This window comes from Ranitomeya imitator, chromosome 2 (assembly GCF_032444005.1).
Source record: "Ranitomeya imitator isolate aRanImi1 chromosome 2, aRanImi1.pri, whole genome shotgun sequence".
Taxonomy (NCBI): domain Eukaryota; kingdom Metazoa; phylum Chordata; class Amphibia; order Anura; family Dendrobatidae; genus Ranitomeya; species Ranitomeya imitator.
The window spans coordinates 833,734,293-833,752,638 of NC_091283.1; the positions used below are offsets into that span (position 1 = coordinate 833,734,293).

The 18,346-nt window shown below is 44.0% G+C and overlaps 1 protein-coding gene across 1 annotated transcript in view; it reads left to right on the top strand.

Moving 5' to 3' along the window:
* The first annotated feature begins 8,205 nt into the window (after positions 1-8,205).
* The window catches only part of GNB3 (G protein subunit beta 3), a 35,458-nt gene continuing 25,317 nt past the window's right edge, over positions 8,206-18,346 (top strand). Inside the window, exon 1 of the mRNA XM_069754151.1 lies at positions 8,206-8,552. The gene's annotated coding sequence lies outside the window, so the exon portion shown is untranslated. The remainder of the gene's footprint in view (positions 8,553-18,346) is intronic.

Consider the following 18,346-nt stretch of genomic DNA (forward strand, 5'->3'; position numbering starts at 1 on the left):
ACTTTAGCAAGGTGCACCCTGTCTCAATAAGACACAGGAGTTGCTGGTGTCCCCCCTTATACACACAGAGCGAGCATGCACAGAGCAAACAGCAGACATGAGGCAAACATCATGGAGCTGGCAGCAGAGAGAAGTCACAAGATGGCCCAGAGAAGTGAGTTTGAGTGTAATGCAGGTGGGGGATGGGAGGCCATGCAGTGATGCCAGCAGGGTTGTTACACATTACTGATACTGAGTTACATCCTGTATTATACTCCAGAGCTGCACTCACTATTCTGCTGGTGCAGTCACTGTGTACATACATTACATTACTGATCCTGAGTTACATCCTGTATTATACCCCAGAGCTGCACTCACTATTCTGCTCGTGCAGTCACTGTGTACATACCTTACATTATTGATCCTGAGTTACATCCTGTATTATACCCCAGAGCTGCACTCACTATTCTGCTCGTGCAGTCACTGTGTACATACATTACATTACTGATCCTGAGTTACCTCCTGAATTATACTCCAGAGCTGCACTCACTATTCTGCTGGTGCAGTCACTGTGTACATACATTACATTACTGATCCTGAGCTATATCCTGTATTATACTCCAGAGCTGCACTCACTATTCTGCTGGAGCAGTCACTGTGTACATACATTACATTACTGATCCTGAGTTACATCCTGTATTATACTCCAGAGCTGCACTCACTATTCTGCTGGTGCAGTCACTGTGTACATACATTACTGATCCTGAGTTACATCCTGTATTATACACCAGAGCTTCACTCACTATTCTTCTGATCGAATCACTTTGCACAGATATTACTAATCTTAGGATATGTTCCCACGGTCAGTAAACGCTGCGGACTGGACACTGTGTACTTGTGAAGCGTCCAACCTGCAGCGTCCAGATGTTATAACATAATGGATGGTATTTCAAGAAATCCCATCTCCTCTATGCGTGCAGCGGCGCCCGCGGCTTACCTGCGGAGATGGACATGCGGCGCGTCTTTCCAGACCGCAGCATGTCAATTTACCCTGCTGAGAAGCTCAGTCTCTGCAAGATAAATATCGCCCGTACAATGTATTGGGTGCAGTGATTCCGCACGGTTCAGTGATCACATGTGGTATCACCTGGGTTCAATAGCCGGCAGCGCTGCCTAATACTGAACGTCTGCACATACACTTATTCATCAGAACCAGTCAACAAACTAATGGGGGAGGGGCACAAGTATGTGATGTAAACATAACAGTCCTGAGAACACACATCAGCATGCTTTGTGCTTACACTGACAACTGGGGAATGCTGGGTGATTTCAGCTCTGGAGTATAATACAGACAGTATTCATTCTATATTCTGCTGACAGTTCTACCAGACGCTTCAGGTGTTTAGGGTTTTGCCCAGATCTCTGCAGGGCATCGGCACTATTGACACTAATAATACCATTGTGTTGGGGTGTGAATATTTAGGCAATGCCCTTAACCTTTACTTTCATTATATTTCATCCCGGCGTGAGAAAGAAAAGGATCCATTGATTAAACAGGTTTTCCTTCTTTTATGACAGGTCTTACTCGGTCTGAAGAACCAGATATTTCTGTCCCGCTGCAACCTCACAGAAAAAAAACATTTTGAGGAATTTTCTACAGGGCGTCCTGTGTCAGAGATCTACCTCTATATTAGTATTGTATAGGATGCTGGAAACCCTCGTACAGCACACTGTACTGCGTGCCAAAGTGGCAAAAGAAGCAGATGAAAACAGCGCCACTCTTGTCTATAGGCTCGGTCTGGTAGTGCAGGTTTAGCTCCGATGAAAGGGTTTTCTTTCCAAAATAGTAATTTATCCTTTATCAATATTTATGCTTTATCAATATCCTTTATCAATAGGGTAAAGAATAAGAGACTGATCACCGGGGGTCCCAGCGCGGCCCTCTTCTGTCTGTGTTCCCTAATGGGTGGTGATATGGAGGTTTGCTATTCGGGAAGCCATGGTGCCAGGAAGAGTTTACAGAGGAGAGGCAGAATAGGGCACTGATAATAGGGAATGGGGGGTGCTATCAGGGAAGCCATGATGCCAGGAGGAGTATTCAGAGGAGAGGCAGAATAGGGCACTGATAATAGGGGATGGGGGGTGCTATTAGGGAAGCCATGATGCCAGGAGGAGTATTCAGAGGAGAGGCAGAATAGGGCACTGATAATAGTGGAATGGGGGTGCTATTAGGGAAGCCATGGTGCCAGGAAGAGTTTACAGAGGAGAGGCAGAATAGGGCACTGATAATAGGGAATGGGGGGTGCTATCAGGGAAGCCATGATGTCAGGAGGAGTATTCAGAGGAGAGGCAGAATAGGGCACTGATAATAGGGGATGGAGGGCGCTATTAGGGAAACCATGGTGCCAGGAGGAGTATTCAGAGGAGAGGCAGAATAGGGCACTGATAATAGGGGATGGAAGGCGCTATTAGGGAAGCCATGATGCCAGGAGGAGTATTCAGAAGAGAGGCAGAATAGGGCACTGATAATAGGGAATGGGGGGTGCTATCAGGGAAGCCATGATGCCAGGAGGAGTATTCAGAGGAGAGGCAGAATAGGGCACTGATAATAGGGAATGGGGGGTGCCATCAGGGAAGCCATGGTGCCAGGAAGAGTTTACAGAGGAGAGGCAGAATAGGGCACTGATAATAGGGGATGGAGGGCGCTATTAGGAAGCCATGATGCCAGGAAGAGTGTGCAGAGGAGAGGCAGAATAGGGCACTGATAATAGGGAATGGGGGGTGCTATCAGGGAAGCCATGATGTCAGGAGGAGTATTCAGAGGAGAGGCAGAATAGGGCACTGATAATAGTGGAATGGGGGGTGCTATTAGGGAAGCCATGGTGCCAGGAGGAGTATTCAGAGGAGAGGCAGAATAGGGCACTGGTAATAGTGGAATGGGGGTGCTATTCGGGAAGCCATGATGCCAGGAAGAGTGTGCAGAGGAGAGGCAGAATAGGGCACTGATAATAGTGGAATGGGGGGTGCTATTAGGGAAGCCATGGTGCCAGGAGGAGTATTCAGAGGAGAGGCAGAATAGGGCACTGATAATAGTGGAATGGGGGGTGCTATTAGGGAAGCCATGGTGCCAGGAGGAGTGTGCAGAGGAGAGGCAGAATAGGGCACTGATAATAGGGAATGGGGGGTGCTATTAGGGAAGCCATGATGTCAGGAGGAGTATTCAGAGGAGAGGCAGAATAGGGCACTGGTAATAGTGGAATGGGGGTGCTATTAGGGGAGCCATGATGCCAGGAAGAGTGTGCAGAGGAGAGGCAGAATAGGGCACTGATAATAGGGAATGGGGGTGCTATTAGGGAAGCCATGATGTCAGGAGGAGTATTCAGAGGAGAGGCAGAATAGGGCACTGATAATAGTGGAATGGGGGTGCTATTAGGGAAGCCATGGTGCCAGGAAGAGTGTGCAGAGGAGAGGCAGAATAGGGCACTGATAATAGGGAATGGGGGGTGCTATTAGGGGAGCCATGGTGCCAGGAGGAGTATTCAGAGGAGAGGCAGAATAGGGCACTGATAATAGGGAATGGGGGGTGCTATTAGGGAAGCCATGATGTCAGGAGGAGTATTCAGAGGAGAGGCAGAATAGGGCACTGATAATAGGGAATGGGGGGTGCTATTAGGGAAGCCATGGTGCCAGGAGGAGTATTCAGAGGAGAGGCAGAATAGGGCACTGATAATAGGGGATGGAGGGCGCTACCGTGTTTCCCCGAAAGTAAGACCCTGTCTTACATTAATTTTACCCCAAAAAGTCCCACCCTGTCTTACTTTCGGGGGAGGTCTTACATTAGCCGAAAAAAAAATGACAATTTCTTTTTAACCAATAAATCAACATTTATTAACATGCTGAAGAGTCGGTCATCACCAAACAGTAGAATAAAACAAATGTAGCGTATCAAGAATATCTTGTTACTACCGTACACACTACGGTACGGTACTGTACGGTAATTGCCGTATACCCTCTGCCTGCATACCATAACAGTGCCGTATCCCACTGCACACAGCCCCATACCCTATACAGTACATGTTTCCCTACTTGGTTTTTAAATGCTGGACGTTTTCCTCTGCGGTGCGGCTGTGGGTGCGGAAGGCCTGTGCTGCAGGGAACGCTGTGCCAATCAGCAGGGAAACAGCGGTGACGTGGGGCTGGGGCGGCCAATTACAGCTCGAGCTGCTGGGCCAATCAGCACTCGAGCTGATTGGCCAATCAGCGCTCGAGCCGGGGGCCGGCGGTGACGTGGGGAGCAGGGGCGGCCAATGAGCTGTTGAGCTGGGCGGATTGCGGGGTTAACACGGCGAGTTAACCCCATGAGCACTGGACCCGCCCAGCTGCACCTGAGGACACCTCTGGAGCCTGGGGACCCAATGGGGGACAGCGGCGGCCCAAAGGTAAGGGCCTTACATTTCACAGCGGCCCCCCCAACCCTGCCTTACATTCGGGGGAGGCCTTACATTGGAGGACCCCCCCGAAACCCCCACCCTGTCTTACTTTCGGGGGGGTCCTACTTTCGGGGAAACAGGGTATTAGGGAAGCCATGATGTCAGGAGGAGTATTCAGAGGAGAGGCAGAATAGGGCACTGATAATAGTGGAATGGGGTGCTATTAGGGAAGCCATGGTGCCAGGAGGAGTATTCAGAGGAGAGGCAGAATAGAACACTGATAATAGGGGATGGGGGGTGCTATTAGGGAAGCCATGGTGCCAGGAGGAGTATTCAGAGGAGAGGCAGAATAGGGCACTGATAATAGGGGATGGGGGTGCTATTAGGAAGCCATGATGTCAGGAAGAGTATTCAGAGGAGAGGCAGAATAGGGCACTGATAATAGGGGATGGAGGGCGCTATTAGGGAAGCCATGGTGCCAGGAGGAGTATTCAGAGGAGAGGCAGAATAGGGCACTGATAATAGGGGATGGGGGTGCTATTAGGAAGCCATGATGCCAGGAAGAGTGTGCAGAGGAGAGGCAGAATAGGGCACTGGTAATAGTGGATGGAGGGCGCTATTAGGGAAGCCATGGTGCCAGGAGGAGTATTCAGAGGAGAGGCAGAATAGGGCACTGATAATAGGGGGATGGGGGGTGCTATTAGGGAAGCCATGGTGCCAGGAGGAGTATTCAGAGGAGAGGCAGAATAGGGCACTGATAATAGGGGATGGGGGTGCTATTAGGAAGCCATGGTGCCAGGACCACTGTGCAGAGGAGAGGTGACAGCACAGTGTTGCTAGTTGGTCGAGATGTAGGACAATCAGTGCTATTATTGGACGCAGCGCCAGGAAGCGCTTGTAGAGGAGAGGTAGGACAGGGCAGGCAATCCTGGGGTTATGGAGTATTATCTGCTTTGCTCAGGATAACAGCAGGTTCAACAGATGCAGCTCAAGAGGATTTACCAGAAGCTAAAATCAGAAAGCAGAAATCACAGCGAGGCAGACCTGTTCTCCAGTAATAGCCGTATCTTCTGTCACATCCTGGTCCAGACCCACCAGAGCCACAATCTCTCCGTGTCACCTAATGATCAGTGCCGATCGCTCCTGATCGTGGTGCAGGGACAGGAGGATCGCCTCCATTATCACTGATATGACAGGCAGAGGCCTGGGGGCACGGAGTATAATCCAGAACATTCCTATTAATGGAGCATTTTATTGTGTGTTTACTACGGGGTCATCAAATTAGTGAAAACCCACAAAGCTACATAACATAGTGTCATAAAAAGCCGGGGGCATCGCTCCCAGAACTAACAATGGGATCTGTATGAATCTGGAACATGAGCATGAGACAATGGCTATAGGGCGCTGCACCCTGAAACTGGTCGTTGAGGGCCCCAAGACCCCTAATAAGTAGACAAAAATTGTGAGACGAGCAAGCGTGACAAATCGCCCTAGGTGCAAAAATTCCAACATTGCATCTATTTATTATAAATCATAAATCACAGAGGGGTCCTATAAGAGATGTTGCTTTGGTTCCAGGGATAGATCGATCTGATGATAGGTTTACACCCCTTTGGCTTTCTGAAGCATCATCATCAGAGTCCACTGGAATGGCTTCCAATGAAAAGGTCACCTCAACAAGAGTTCATTTGTGGAATCAACGGCCTTCAGAAGGTGTTTGAGACTATCGGGAGGGTTTTGTAGACGCATTGTTGGCACACGGCTCCATACATTGCTGAGCCCTATTCCACAACTGTTTTAAGTCAGAACATGGTAAGAACCATTCAACTTAGTAAAGCGAAACATCAGTCCATCATTACTTTAAGGCATCAATCTGGAAAATTGCTAGAGCCTTGAAGGTGTCCTCAACTGCAGTCATGAGAACCATCAATTGCTATGGTGAAACTGATTTTCATCAGGACCATCCCAGTAAAGGAAGACCAAGAATTACCTCTGCTGCAGAGGATAGGTTCATCAGAGTTACCAGTCTCAGAAACCACAAATTGACAGCACCTCAGATAACAGTCTTCATAAATGATGCAGAGACATCAAGTAGCCGACACATCTCGGAAGCAGCTGTCCAGAGGAGAATCAGGTATTTATGGTCAAATTGCTTCAAAGAAGCCACTACTGAGGATGGCAGACAAGAGGATGAGACTTTTATATGACAAATTAACAAAAAGACCTAACAATTAGTGGAAATTTGTGCTGTGGTTCAATGAGTCACAATTAGAGATTTTCTTGCGTGTCTTTTGAAAGACGCAGACAAGTTGAGTGGATGGTTTGTACATGTGTGGTGCTCATAGACGGGGAGGTATAATAGTGTGGGGTTCTTTGCTGGAGATTTACAGTGGATATAAAAAGTCCACACACCCGGTAAAATGCAAGTTTAGAACTTTTAATGTCATCCAAAATCCGAACATTTACAGCGCCCTCTTCAGGTCACACACAGATTTTCTATTGGATTCGTGTATGAGCTCTGTGTGGGCCATTCCAAAACTTTGATCTTACTCTGTTGCAGCAATTCTTTTGGTGATTTATAGGTCTCTAAGGGTTGTTATCGTGCTCAGAGGTGAAATTCCTCTTCATCTTGATCTTCAGCTCTTTATCAGAGGCCTAAAGGGTCTGATCCAAAATTGACTGATATTTGGAACAGTTCATAATTCCCTCCACCTTGACTAAAGCCCCAGTTCCAGCTTCTGAAAAACAGCCCCAAAGGATAATGCTGGCTCCACCATGCTTCACTGTAGGTATAGTGTTATTTTCCAAAAAGTTCTATCATCAGAACAGAACACGTTTTCCCACACACTTTTGGCAGACTTGATGTTGGTTTTGACAAAATATAGCCAATCTTGGATGTTTTCCTTTGTGAGAAAAGGCTTCTATCTTGCCGCCCTATCCGACAGGCCGGTCATATGAAGAATATAGGAGTTTGTCATCACATACAGGACACAACCAGAAATTCCTGGAGCTCTTTGCTATTTTGCTATAAGTCTCTTGGCATCCTACAGAACTAATTTTCCTCTTCTCTGTTCATCAGTTTTTGAGGGACGTCCAGTTCTAGGTAATGTCGCTGTTGTGCTAAATTTAAGCCATTCCTTGTGACGTCTTCACAGTGTCCATGGTAGAACTAATGCCTTGGAATTTTTTTTTGTACCCTTCCCTTCTCCTGACTGATAACATTCCACAATGAGATCCCTTTGCTGTGTTGTCAGCTGTCTACAGTCCATGTCTTTTGCTGCAAAATGAGAAAATATCAGGAAAATCATACTAGAACAGCGACACTACAATGTAACAGGAGGGTAAATGTGATTGGCTAATTCTGAACACAACCACATCCCCAACTATATAAGACGGTGTTCACACTTAATCAACCACATTATTTTGGGTTTTTTATTTTTATTTTCCCTATAAAAGATTTCAGTTTGATTCTGAATGGATTTGTACAGATTATGGGCGACATGTTCTGAAATGATCCTTCTTGATACGATTCTTTTATACGACAAAAAACCTGGCGTTTTCATAGGGGTGTGTAGACTTTTTATATCCACTGTACTGTACATACACACATACATACATACCCTAATCACCTACGTACACTCACACACGCAGCCTTTGATTTTCTGGCTTCTGTTCTCCCATTTGCAAACTGCTTTGCATTTAAGCATTTAACTCCAAATCGGCTTTTAGCCTCATTCCTTCTCCTCCTCCAACACCAGCCCCCTCCGGCCTGTCTCCCCCTCCCCGGTAGTGCTCTCTCATACCTCCACAGTCCACAGGGCAGGTGGGAGAACCAGATTACCAGGAGAAAGGGAAGGGAAGCAAGTGGAGGGGCGCGATCCCACGATTCGGAGTAAAGGGAGCGACCCCCTCAACTAAGGTGTAAGGGTCTGACGTGTAGACCGAAAGCGGAGGAAGGAACAGAGAAGAAAGAATTGAGGCATCAAAAAGGAGTAAAAGAGAAGACAACTGGGAAGAAGCAAGCAGAGACATAGGAGGAGAAGGACCACCTGCGAGGAGGACCACTCCAAAAGTTTCATGATAGAGGAGTAGAAGAGGAGCAGAGTCAGAGCCACAGAGAGAAGAGGGATCCTTCACCCACAGGTAAGATGTTCTGAAGACGTCCGAAAAGACGCGTCCTATATGGAAGAGGGGATAGATATAGAGGACGTCTACTAATTGCAACCCCGAATATGATCATCACTACACCTCCCAACATGATCGGACCACCGGACAAGACCAAAAAATACAATTCTATTATGCTCAAAACATAGAAGACTACGACCCTCACCATGATCATAATTCTGGTCGCGATCGTAGTATAATCACATTATTGACCTACTTTATCTCTGCACATACAGTACTACACCTCCCAGCATGACCGACCCCCTGGGCGGCATTAAAATAACATTTCTATTATACTCTATACAAAGAGCACTACCACTCCCAATGCGAAAAAAATACTGCACAAAACATTATATATTACCATTGTACTTAATATATCAAATACCACAACCCCCAACATGACCCGACCACTGGACATGATTATAATGATATTCTATTATTCTCTATACGTAAAGCACTACAACCCCCAACATGACCCGACCACTGGACATGATTATAATGATATTCTATTATTCTCTATACGTAAAGCACTACAACCCCCAACATGATTCGACCACTGTGTAGGATTATAATGATATTCTATTATTATCTATACGTAGAGTACTACAACCCCCAACATGATCCAACCACTGTGTAGGATTATAATGATATTCTATTATTCTCTATACGTAAAGCACTAGAACCCCCAGCATGACCGGACCATTGTACATGATTATAATGATATTCTATTATTCTCTATATGTAAAGTACTACAACCCCCAGCATGACCGGACCATTGTACATGATTATAATGATATTCTATTATTCTCTATATGTAAAGTACTACAACCCCCAGCATGACCCGACCACTCTACATGATTATAATGATTTTCTATTATTCTCTATATGTAGAGCACTTCAACTCCCCAGCATGACCCGACCACTGGACATGATTATAATGATATTCTATTATTCTCTATATGTAGAGCACTACAACCCCCAGCATGACCCGACCACTGGACATGATTATAATGATATTTTATTAATCTCTATACGTAAAGCACTACAACCCCCAACATGACCCGACCACTGGACATGATTATAATGATATTCAATTATTCTCTATACGCAGAGTACTACAACCCCCAACATGATCCAACCACTGGGTAGGATTATAATGATATTTTATTAATCTCTATACGTAAAGCACTACAACCCCCAACATGACCCGACCACTGGACATGGTTATAATGATATTCTATTATTGTCTATACGTAGAGTACTACAACCCCCAACATGACCCGACCATTGGGTAGGATTATAATGATATTCTATTATTCTCTATATGTAAAGCACTACAACCCCCAGCATGACCTAACCGCCTCACATGGTTATAATGATATTTTATTATTCTCTATATGTAGAGTACTACAACCCCCAGCATGACCCGACCACTCTACATGATTATAATGATTTTCTTTTATTCTCTATATGTAGAGCACTACAACCCCCAACATGACCCGACCACTGGACATGATTATAATATTTTATTATTCTCTATATGTAGAGTACTACAACCCCCAACATGACCCCACCACCTAACATGATTATAATGATATTTTATTAATTATACTCTGTATATAAAAGACTATCATGTCATCATTATAGTAATGCTCCACTGAACCAGTCCTGACATTAGCGTCATACACACATATATTCGGCCCAGTATATGATTTGTGTACTGCGCTACGGAGCACGTTGGCGCCATATAATAATGCCTGTAATGATGTACCGCCGTTCCTGGATGCTTTCTTGTCTCTGTTATTTTCCTATGCATTGGTCATGGGGATTATCGCTGCACCCCGTGCCTCTGCTTTGCATGTGCGTTGTGTTATGGCGGCGTTGTTTTGTAGCGCACCAAGACAACGTCGGTGTAGAACTCATACAGTACAATGGCCGGACTCGTTCATCCATACTGGTGATGTCAACGGTATACAATATGCGTAAATATTGCCGCCGCTTGTGTTGATAGAGCTCCATAGGCAAACACAAGCTCAAACCGCAAATATTTGCTGGAGATCCCTTCCCTCCGGAGCTTACAGTCTGGAAAATAGCTACATCATCCCAAGTGACGGCGCGCGCCTTTAAGAGCTGCGTGGATTTTCTTGACCCTAGTGCTATATACAGTATTGTACATTTTTTGACGCACTTAAAGGTTAATTCCATTTTCACCAATATTTCACAGATGTAATCTTTACATTGTACCAAGTTACTTTGTAATTACATCACTGTTCTGATTTTGCACAGATTTTGTGTTATTTCGTGTCTTTTTAGTCACTTGCATACGGAGCTGCTGGCAGCCATTGAAAGTAGACACTATTCTAGCTCCGCCCCTCCGTCAGTCATGTGACCTAACAACTGCCACCCGAGCTCCCACAATGCACTGCTTCCTAGAAATTAAAGTGAAAATCCTGAATTTAGTTTTACACCAGAATAGAGGAGAAAATATTATATGATTCAGGGTCAGAACAAGTAAGATATAAATGACGCGGCTTAAAATTAGTGATCTTAGGGCGTAACAGTAGCACTTAATGCCCCCACAATCCGCTTAAATGGCATAGAGTCAGTCAGCTGATCATTACTGGCCAATTAACTGAGAGAAATGTAGTTGCATATGACACATGCTTCCTTTCAGTGCCGCCCTTTTGTCAAATTATTAGGGCCAAGACACCATTACTGTCTCATAAAGGCTGTCACTACAGCAATTCGGTTTACACAGCCCAACCCTGTATTGCTCAAAGTGAGGCAAATGGAAGCGACTTTAGAAGTCACCCTCTTTCTAGGTAAGGCCGCACGTTTATACCAACCAATCACAGCACAGCTTTTTTTTTACCAGAGCTATTTAAAAGATGAAAGCTGCACTGTGATTGGTTGCTATGGGCAACTTCAGCCATGTCCATTTCCTCGTTTGTGTTACCATCATATATAGCGACATAGACACTTATTCCTCACCGCTACAGACTAGTATACAGATACAGACACACGTACGTGTGTGTGTGTGTGTGTGTGTGTGTGTGTGTGTATATATATATATATATATATATATATATATATATATATATATATATATATATATATATATATATATATATAATAAAAAAAGCAGCACCAACTATATAAAGAAGAGCCATTGGGGGTGCAAAAGCTTATATATATATATACAGTGGGGCAAAAAAGTATTTAGTCAGTCAGCAATAGTGCAAGTTCCACCACTTAAAAAGATGAGAGGCGTCTGTAATTTACATCATAGGTAGACCTCAACTATGGGAGACAAACTGAGAAAAAAAAATCCAGAAAATCACATTGTCTGTTTTTTTATCATTTTTTTTGCATATTATGGTGGAAAATAAGTATTTGGTCAGAAACAAACAATCAAGATTTCTGGCTCTCACAGACCTGTAACTTCTTCTTTAAGAGTCTCCTCTTTCCTCCACTCATTACCTGTAGTAATGGCACCTGTTTAAACTTGTTATCAGTATAAAAAGACACCTGTGCACACCCTCAAACAGTCTGACTCCAAACTCCACTATGGTGAAGACCAAAGAGCTGTCAAAGGACACCAGAAACAAAATTGTAGCCCTGCACCAGACTGGGAAGACTGAATCTGCAATAGCCAACCAGCTTGGAGTGAAGAAATCAACAGTGGGAGCAATAATTAGAAAATGGAAGACATACAAGACCACTGATAATCTCCCTCGATCTGGGGCTCCACGCAAAATCCCACCCCGTGGGGTCAGAATGATCACAAGAACTGTGAGCAAAAATCCCAGAACCACGCGGGGGGACCTAGTGAATGAACTGCAGAGAGCTGGGACCAATGTAACAAGGCCTACCATAAGTAACACACTACGCCACCATGGACTCCGATCCTGCAGTGCCAGACATGTCCCACTGCTTAAGCCAGTACATGTCCGGGCCCGTCTGAAGTTTGCTATAGAGCATTTGGATGATCCAGAGGAGTTTTGGGAGAATGTCCTATGGTCTGATGAAACCAAACTGGAACTGTTTGGTAGAAACACAACTTGTCGTGTTTGGAGGAAAAAGAATACTGAGTTGCATCCATCAAACACCATACCTACTGTAAAGCATGGTGGTGGAAACATCATGCTTTGGGGCTGTTTCTCTGCAAAGGGGCCAGGACGACTGATCCGGGTACATGAAAGAATGAATGGGTACATGAAAGAATGAATGGGGCCATGTATCGTGAGATTTTGAGTGCAAACCTCCTTCCATCAGCAAGTGCATTGAAGATGAAACGTGGCTGGGTCTTTCAACATGACAATGATCCAAAGCACACCGCCAGGGCAACGAAGGAGTGGCTTCGTAAGAAGCATTTCAAGGTCCTGGAGTGGCCTAGCCAGTCTCCAGATCTCAACCCTATAGAAAACCTTTGGAGGGAGTTGAAAGTCCGTGTTGCCAAGCGAAAAGCCAAAAACATCACTGCTCTAGAGGAGATCTGCATGGAGGAATGGGCCAACATACCAACAACAGTGTGTGGCAACCTTGCGAAGACTTACAGAAAACGTTTGACCTCTGTCATTGCCAACAAAGTATTGAGATGAAATTTTGTTTCTGACCAAATACTTATTTTCCACCATAATATGCAAATAAAATGTTAAAAAAACAGACAATGTGATTTTCTGGATTTTTTTTTCTCTGTTTGTCTCCCATAGTTGAGGTCTACCTATGATGTAAATTACAGACGCCTCTCATCTTTTTAAGTGGTGGAACTTGCACTATTGCTGACTGACTAAATACTTTTTTGCCCCACTGTATATATGTGTATATATATATATATATATATATATATATATATATATATATATATATATATTGTATATACATATATATTTACTATAATTTGCGCTACTTTTGGAATGCTGCTTTTATATATATATAATGTGTGTGTGTGTGTTATACATGTAAATATAAATATATATCTATATATATATCATATATATATATATATATATATATATATACAGTGGGGAAAAAAAGTATTTAGTCAGTCAGCAATAGTGCAAGTTCCACCACTTAAAAAGATGAGAGGCGTCTGTAATTTACATCATAGGTAGACCTCAACTATGGGAGACAAACTGAGAAAAAAAAACCCAGAAAATCACATTGTCTGTTTTTTTAACATTTTATTTGCATATTATGGTGGAAAATAAGTATTTGGTCAGAAACAAAATTTCATCTCAATACTTTGTAATATATCCTTTGTTGGCAATGACAGAGGTCAAACGTTTTCTGTAAGTCTTCACAAGGTTGCCACACACTGTTGTTGGTATGTTGGCCCATTCCTCCATGCAGATCTCCTCTAGAGCAGTGATGTTTTTGGCTTTTCGCTTGGCAACACGGACTTTCAACTCCCTCCAAAGGTTTTCTATAGGGTTGAGATCTGGAGACTGGCTAGGCCACTCCAGGACCTTGAAATGCTTCTTACGAAGCCACTCCTTCGTTGCCCTGGCGGTGTGCTTTGGATCTTTGTCATGTTGAAAGACCCAGCCACGTTTCATCTTCAATGCCCTTGCTGATGGAAAGAGGTTTGCACTCAAAATCTCACGATACATGGCCCCATTCATTCTTTCATGTACCCGGATCAGTCGTCCTGGCCCCTTTGCAGAGAAACAGCCCTAAAGCATGATGTTTCCACTACCATGCTTTACAGTAGGTATGGTGTTTGACGGATGCAACTCAGTATTCTTTTTCCTCCAAACACGACAAGTTGTGTTTCTACCAAACAGTTCCAGTTTGGTTTCATCAGACCATAGGACATTCTCCCCAAAACTCCTCTGGATCATCCAAATGCTCTCTAGCAAACTTCAGACGGGCCCGGACATGTACTGGCTTAAGCAGTGGGACACGTCTGGCACTGCAGGATCTGAGTCCATGGTGGCGTAGTGTGTTACTTATGGTAGGCATTGTTACATTGGTCCCAGCTCTCTGCAGTTCATTCACTAGGTCCCGCCGCGTGGTTCTGGGATTTTTGCTCACCGTTCTTGTGATCATTCTGACCCCACGGGGTGAGATTTTGCGTGGAGCCCCAGATCGAGGGAGATTATCAGTGGTCTTGTATGTCTTCCATTTTCTAATTATTGCTCCCACTGTTGATTTCTTCACTCCAAGCTGGTTGGCTATTGCAGATTCAGTCTTCCCAGCCTGGTGCAGGGCTACAATTTTGTTTCTGGTGTCCTTTGACAGCTCTTTGGTCTTCACCATAGTGGAGTTTGGAGTCAGACTGTTTGAGGGTGTGCACAGGTGTCTTTTTATACTGATAACAAGTTTACACAGGTGCCATTACTACAGGTAATGAGTGGAGGAAAGAGGAGACTCTTAAAGAAGAAGTTACAGGTCTGTGAGAGCCAGAAATCTTGATTGTTTGTTTCTGACCAAATACTTATTTTCCACCATAATATGCAAAAAAAATGATAAAAAAACAGACAATGTGATTTTCTGGATTTTTATATCTCAGTTTGTCTCCCATAGTTGAGGTCTACCTATGATGTAAATTACAGACGCCTCTCATCTTTTTAAGTGGTGGAACTTGCACTATTGCTGACTGACTAAATACTTTTTTGCCCCACTGTATGTATATATATATATATATATATATTGTATATACATATATATTTACTATAATTTGCGCTACTTTTGGAATGCTGCTTTTATATGTATATATATATATATATATATATATGTGTGTGTGTGTTATACATGTAAATATAAATATATATCTATATATATATCATATATATATATATGTATATATTATATATGTATATATTATGTACACCTCCTCACATGTAAAGCGCCATGGAATAAATGGTGCTATAATAATAAGTAATAATATATATAGTTACCGTATATACTCTTTTCTCCTCAAAATCACAATTTCCCAGTTAGACCCAATTCAGACATCGGTAAATTACGGTTTGATTATGAACCGCGATGTTCGGCCTGGCCGTGCGTCTCCCAACTCGACAGCCTTGTATATGCTTACGGAAAAGGAGATCCACGGCTGATCTGTACACCATGGTTCGCACTCGGATTGTGTTTTACGGTTGTCTGAATTGGGCCTTATGCTCACAACAAGCTGAGATCTAGGCTACTGTTTGCGTCATCCTTGTCCTGACAGACCCTATCAGCTAGCCCTGGAGAAATTGTGAAAAACAAGAAAAATCTGGTGATCCGGAGGAGCCGCTGTTTGTCCATCATGTCAGACTGAGGAGGAGGAAGGAATGATACAGGGGGCTGTGTGCCAGGGCCGCACACTATTCTCTATAGCGTTTATATCACCTGTGAAGAAGAACCTGCAAACAGCTCCCTATATCTCAGCTTCCAGGATGGATATGAATAATAGTTGGTTAAAGCGATTATCTCATGAAGACAACCCCTGGACATATGCTATAGAGGGGTATACGGACATCGTAGAAGGGAGACCCTCACTTGGGACCCCACTGCTGTAGGCCAGGACATAAAGCGGAGCGATACAAGCAGATTTCATCCTCGTATTACACAGACGTCCATACATATAAATGGCCACTATGCCGTTTATTATTTTACCTGATAGTTTGGGTTTTGAAAACGGTTGCTCTGTCTTTCTACCCACATCCTATACATGCTGACTGCGCTTTCCCTCCATTTTTCTCCATAAAATTGGCACAACTTTGTCGTCTAGATCTAGAGCCCCTCCAGGCGGTGTGGTTACAGGTGTACCTGAGTTGAGATATGTCATATGCACAGTTCTAGTTACGGTTTTACATGGGACTGCCATTAACTCCTTACGTCACACAGCCTCGGAGCATTAAGTGACAAATTGTAAAGCGCTGCGGAATATGTTGGCGCTATATAAATAAAGATTATTATTATTTATTATAAATTGAGCTCTGCTACCTCGCTATCTGCCCCTGATCCTCCCTCCTGTCCCCTGTTCCTCCTCTGCTGCAGATTAGTCTTTGTCTCACTGTTATGTGACGTCCGCCATCGGATACACGTCTTCATATCACACCAGTTCCTACATTTGCAGCTTTAGGAAATTGCGAAATTCATTTATCTGCTTAAAGAGGCAGAGAGGCCACCATCTGTCGGGTCTTGTGAGCGTCACAGAGAAAGTTTATTGAGCCGGCGACACTGGAGAAACCTCAGATTTTTTTTTTTAATAAAAATAAACTGCTTCCGAATGGGGAGAAGAGGCGGCGACACCGGAGGAAAACGGCAGCGGGAGCAAAATCGTTATATGAAAATCACGAGTGATTGACAGGAGAGGGATTTGGTAATTAATGGAGGATTTACGCGGTTATCCGGGAGCAACTGATGCCATCCGAACGGCCACTTCCAGGAAAAATTAAGAAGATAAATTAAGAGGCTCAAAAACAAAAGATTAAAGGGGTCGTGTTTACTAGAGGGGCAAGCGTGGGACAGGTCTAGGGACTATTTAAGGGATAGGTAGTGTGTGCAGTGGGGATTAAATGTTTCAAAGTATCTAAAATAATATAAAAATAAATAATGAAAATAATTAGTTTTTTTTTTTAAATTACCAATTTATATACACCTACTGTGCCAACCTATGCATTGCCATGGTAACAGACTACAAACAACCTGTGTGTAGTCTGATCATCAGTCATGTGCTCTCCACTTTCTCCCTTGTGCTCTTCTTGAAAACCTAAAGATTGTAAAAAAGTTGAAAAGATAACAGAAAACACAGATTATTTGTAGTCTTCAACCATGGAAACACACAAGTCTGCACAGGAGCTACATTCACAAAACAGAAGGAGAGCTTCTTTGTACAAACTACTGTATTTGCAAGATTATCTCCTGTGTTGCCTCTGCATGATAATGGAGAGGAGAGATGGAGGTCTTATTCCATATGCACCTCTGCCGACGCCTGTCCTGGCTACCAATGTTAGGCTACGTTCACATTTGCGGTGTTGGGCGCAGCGTCGGCGTCGCAACCAACAACGCATGTACACAACGCAGCGTTTTGCGATGCATGCGTTGTCATAAGATCGTACAGAGCAGGAATTTTGGCGCCTGCGTCGTAAAATGCAATACAACGCATACCGGCGCATGTCCATGCCCCCCCCATGTTAAAGATAGTGGCGCATGACGCTTGCGTCGGTATACGTTGACGACGCTGCGCCCAACACCGCAAATGTGAACGTAGCCTTAGAAGGATGGCGGCCGCTGTGTTACAGTGGATCACTGCTCTTTTTCATATTTTACATCACATCACTTTGGTGCTTGGATTGTTTACACTGCAACTTCACACCTTCAAATTATTTTATGCTGCTGTCCTCTGCCGAGAGTTACATACAGTTGTATCAATTTCTATCACTACACCGACTAAAGCCTCACATGTGCTACTGCTTTCTTTATGCAGTTCCTGGGTGACAGCTTGCATTATACCCCAGAGCTGCACTCACTATTCTGCTGGTGCAGTCACTGTGTACATACATTACATTACTGATCCTGAGTTACATCCTGTATTATACTCCAGAGCTGCACTCACTATTCTGCTGGTGCAGTCACTGTGTACATACATTACATTACTGATCCTGAGTTACATCCTGTATTATACTCCAGAGCTGCACTCACTATTCTGCTGGTGCAGTCACTGTGTACATACATTACATTACTGATCCTGAGTTACAGCCTGTATTATACCCCAGAGCTGCACTCACTATTCTGCTGGTGCAGTCACTGTGTACATACATTACATTACTGATCCTGAG